Source organism: Malus sylvestris, mitochondrion (assembly GCF_916048215.2).
Source record: "Malus sylvestris mitochondrion, complete genome".
Classification (NCBI taxonomy): domain Eukaryota; kingdom Viridiplantae; phylum Streptophyta; class Magnoliopsida; order Rosales; family Rosaceae; genus Malus; species Malus sylvestris.
Window position 1 is genome coordinate 5,001 of NC_065226.1, and position 5,436 is coordinate 10,436.

Below are 5,436 nucleotides of genomic sequence, written 5' to 3' on the forward strand. Positions count from 1 at the left end.
TAGCACCATCAGACTTCCTTAGCGAATACTAGCGCCATCCTCAGACGCTGAAGTCAGTCGGAGATATAGATTCGATACAAGCCCCATAGGGATCATAATCTGGATATCCTCCGTCCAGCCCCGACCCGAGCCACTCCAATCCCGGGAACCTTACCAGAGCTACTAAAATCTTGGAAATCGACTAGCCTTACTTGTTTCATTGATGGGTCTCCATCCCTCTATCTTTCCCTCAGCTAGGTATGGTAAGGACAACCTTGAATCGGAGTTTTCATGCTCATACCAACCAAAATTCACTACGGGTAGGGTGAGAATAAGAAGGGTGGATAACCCCTAAGATAAAGCAGTCAACATCCACCTTCTTCCGAGTGGGATAAAAGAGAAGTTTGCCATCAACCCATTGACAAGATCAAACATCGGATCACTACTCATGAGCGGCGGCCCATCTAGCTAGTTGAGCCTTCCTTGCCCACCTTTTCATTTCTTTATTGGCCCAGCCTTCAACCATTAACCTCTCCTCTGTGCACCCTCTCTGGTGTCGGATGGATCTTTCCTTTCATTGAGTGATCTTCCTTTCCTCTTTAAGAAATGTGCATCATGGGAACAGTCATTGCCCGGGGTGGATGGAAGACTATAATTTTATAAGGTTCCGGGGGCCCGTGCGTGTGGGCCTCGGGAGGGATGGGATGCTGAGGCGAGAGGTCTCGGGGGGGCTATCCAGTAACGGATTCCGGAATGCAGCGAGGGGTCGTGGACCAACCCTCCTATCCATCTACCCGTTGGTTAGGTCATTCACTCAAGGGTACCGAGGATGTTGACTCAACGGAATCAGCCTGCGGGTAGAACCGGATAAAGCTTCGAATCCTTGAATAGCCGTCCCTCCGCTAACCAAAAAGAAGCTAGCGATGCGGATAAAAAAACGACAGGGTGGAAGGTTCCCCAGGAGATAGATCCGGAGCAGAGGAAAGAGATGGACTGGGCCCGTAGGGAAAAAAAGACTTTTGGAAAGGATGGAATTGCATAATCAACTGATTGAGAGGCATCGGACCGTTGCTACGAGGTAGCGTTTGGAAGACACGAACAACCGTATTTTAACGAGCCCAGCGGAGGGGAACTGGACAAGGAGAGACGGAAGTATAAATAGATGCGGAACCCTAGTTTCGCCTGCTTGTTCCCCCGGGGATGGAATGGCATAATCACAAGATGGGAGGGAAAATGCGGGTGCATTAGATGCTTCATTTGTTTCTGTTCGCTCGCCCACAGATGAATTCGGAGATGCGGATCGCCTTCCTTTAGTCAGTCTTAACAAGTCAATGGGAAGGAGATGGGTTGCCAGTAGCTTCCCTTGCCGGTTCAGGAACGACGAAACGCCCGTTAGCCTGCAAAAAGATGGAAAGCCTTTCGATTGCTTTGGGTAGCTCGGATCTCATTCATAAGACTCAAAATAGGTTGACTCGCCAACACATGCTTGCTATCGGGTTCTTGAAGGGTTATGGGATTAGGCTATGGTCGGCTCGGATAGGAATAGAGAGGGGGAGACTTCGGTTACAGGGATTCGACCTATTTCTATTATAGGAAGATTTCCGATTCATGGCTTTGTCAGAACTTTCTATCGTTCCTTTTGAAGCCTAGCTTTATGGTTCCGTTCCGTCAGGTTCTCGCGTCCCTGTGCCCAGGGCGAGTCGGGTTTGAGTCTTCATCGATTGGGTGGCTCTTGGTTTCAAAGGAATAGCCCTAACAAAAGTGAAAGTGACTCCATAGCCCTCGACGGGCGAGACCTTAATCAAATTCGTTTGAATCGTCACTAGGTTTAGGACCTTCTTAGCAATTCTTATTCATTCTCGATCCTGTCTTCGTAGGGCGTTAGAACGTACTCTGACTCCCACGGGGAAGCGACGTTGAGCGATCGAACAACTTCAAGTCAGGAAGGACAGGAGTAGACGTTGTACACAATCCGTTTTGGAGCTCCTACTCTGGCTAGTCCTATTTACCTCGCTTCGGAGGGAGAGCTCTTATTCGACATAGACTAATAAGGCCTCTTAAAAAGGGGCCAAAAAGCACTTCTATTTGTTGAAGGAAATGTGCGGCTACTCCTTCTCTTGAGAGGTCCCTTCTTGCTTCTTGGAAAGTTCCCGAAGGAAGAGAGCAATCCTTGTACTAATTAAATACAAATATGGAAGATTAGGTGCCAAAAATAAATAAAAGGCAGTTCGTGCACTGAAGGTATCCCTCTAATTTCCATAAGCAGAAAAACTCCCCCGGGGGGAATTCCTCACATACAGGAAAGCACAGGGCATTGTCCTGCCATTAATTACCCGAGGGAAATCTTTCATCTTTAAATGGTTAGCCCGAAAAGCCAGATCGGGATAGCCGCGCTTACCTCAATGGCGGGAGAGACGGGGTTCGAGAACCCTTATTTACTTAGATTGGTAGAGAATCCACAGGAAGAACGAACCAGGAGACAATGACTTTCGGGGTTAGCGGGCTTACCTCGTGGAATGGCCGTTGAATGGCCTCGGAGTGAACGGGGGTACCTCAACAATGAGAGTAGACCCTCTTGCACGTGGAATTCCTCAAAGACAGGAGAGGGAAGACCGATTGTCTTACTGATTCTGTTGCTGAACAAGAAAAAATTTCGTATAGTATAGAAAATAGATCGAATCCGTTTTTGTTCAGCTGACATAGTACTCTTCTTTCTTTTCTCGCTGGTCGAACCTATTTCAATTCCTCTTCTTTCAGTCGATCGGTCAATAAGGTCTTCATTCACGTAATTTCTTATGTAGTGGAAACGCCTTACAATCTGGTGGGGTTTCGGTGGAGGGTGAAGACCCGGATAGAGAGGGACCTATTGCATTTAAGTCGGCCCAGTGGCGGAGCTAGCAGCAGCAAAGCCGGGATAGTTAAATTCCGGATCGAAGAGATTCACCCGTAGTAGATAAGGGGGCAAAGCCAGAGGCAAGGCTATAGGCGCCTCTATCTGTATGGGGGAATTTCTTGCTCAAGCTTCTCGATCCGGGAAGGGCTACTACTACATACGATGCACTATTGAAAGGCTCGACCCGGCCCGGAAGAGCGCATTTTAAAATCGTGATCCAAAGAGAGTCCTAGTCGCCATAGTCAGAGATTTAGATATAGTTCCGGATGATCCAGATCCAGTCGATTTAGCAGTCGCGCTGTTGCCCCGGTTTGGGAAGCATGTGAGTTGGAATGTACTATCCTCCCGACTGGCCAGCGAATGACGCGAGCGCGACAGGTAGAAAAATTCATGATGTGACCATGACTCCCAAACATATCGACCCGAGTTGCGGAATAAGATCTTCTAGGAGACGCAGCTACCTATAGTAATAGTAAGTAGGAAAGAACGTCTTTTTGTCCTTGCCTGCAAACAAACTTCTCATTTGACGAAATAGCGTCAATAAAGTCCTCCGCCTACACTACTGGCAGGAAAGAAGGGCGAACAAAGGGACTCAAAAAGATAGGTTAGCGACCGGGCGAAAGGTTGGAATTTATTTAGAAGGGCTTGGGGTCCTATTCCCATACTTGGATGATCGGATAACTATCTGAGTGCTTGCCCAAAAGGAGAGATTGGCCACGGCCCGCTGCGGGTACACTAAGTAAGCGACCCACTCTACTCTATCATTCAATCGTGACAGCCTGCCTTTCTACAAAGATCCCAATCCCAAGAAAGAAAGGAAAGTAGGAATATTGGCTTGGTCCATCCCTTCGTGGAGCACAAACAAGATCTATAAGCAAATAGATGAATTCAAGGGCGACGAGACCAAGGAGCTGCTTCAAAGCCCGACGCAATTCAAATTCTTAGTCATTCGCTCCCCAAATAGGGTACTTCCCCGCCCCTCCTTCCCTATTTCTTTGGTATTGCTACCGCACCTGTGAGAAGAAAGCAGCTAAGATTCATAGTTTATGTCGCAGGGGTCCCGATGAATTAAAGAAAGAGCACTCCTCTAGTCTAGTCGAAAAGAAAGAATCACTCACCTCAGGGTGGAATCTAAGAGAAATTCTAATCAAATACGCACGTATTCTTAAAAGAAATTCCGGTTACAGACAGGACAGTCGAACCTGAAAGGACAGACATTGATTGACCCACTACTAAGAACCGGACAGTCGAGAGACCGGAGAGATATTGGTTTAATCACAGACCAGACAGACAAGCATTGGTCAAAGCCCAGAAAGCCACCAACCATCGAAGCGTTAACCGTTAAGCCTGATGGGGAAGTAGCACTAATTGCGTCCATTTGCCTCTAAAGGTGCTTAGAACGAGAAGGTAGCACTTCCCCTCTTCCGCATCAAACAAAGAAAGGGAAGGAAAATCAACAGTCCCAGAGCCTATTCTTTCAAAGAGCGCATTCCCCCACACCCTATTCTCTAGCGGCTCCTTCTGTGCGTGGTTCTCTTTATACTATTGATCTGGGAAGCAAGCACTCTTCTGTAAGCCTTCGAGAAGGTTCGTAGCCTTGCTAACGGTTTTCAACCTTTACCTATGTGCCTAGTGACTGATACCTGCCACCCATACGTGGGAGACCCAAGCAAGACTCAATTAGTTGTCCTTCTAACTGCGCATTCTTCCTTTTCTGATTCACTGTAACAAGCCGTTTTTCCACTTGCTTCTTGCTTTGCGTCCTCTTAGTTTTAACTAGTCTGAGAAGGGGCAATTTCCTATTCTATTACTATGTTCTCGGGCATTATTAAGTCTTAGTGTGAAGTCCGCTGTACTACTAGATAAATCTTACATCTTTGACCGGCAAAGCATTGAACGAACACAGGGACTGCCCCTACTAGATCGAAGTTGAGCATGGTCAGTTTCATCTTGCCACATCGTAGCAGCGTACCCTCTCTATACAAGTCACAAGCCATCTCCGGACCAAAGCAATAACAATAGGAAGAAGGATTCACAAGATCTCGTTCCTGCCTCTCTTTGTCCAACTCGTGTATCAACGTATAAGAAGATTCCGTGATAAGAGAGATGAGGTAGCCGACCCGGCAATATGACATAAGAAAGATCAGTTCCAGCGGTCGGTCTGTAACAACACAACCTGAAAGGAAGCCATTCCTAATAGGAAGTTTCTAGCCGTCTTTCTTAGGGCAAGAAGGGTATAAGGAAGAAGGAAAGCTCTCTGAAAGCCCTTGATTCCCCGCTGATAGCAAAAGGAATGCAAAGAAAGAGCAGACGGAATGCCACATCGCGAGAGGCCGTTCCCAGCCGTCTTTCTTGAGGAGCGAGAAAAGTGACTAATAGCCAAACAGCTCCCACTATGAATCAGAGAAAAGTCTAGACTTTCTTCTTTCGACCCTTCTCTTTAGAGATTAGAGAATCACTGTCAGAGCATTGACATCGAAAAAAGGCCAATGAACATAGGCTTAGCGTCTTCCACTGAATTTCCGAGTCAGGGCTTAGGTAAGGAAGCCTAGCTAGCACCTAGA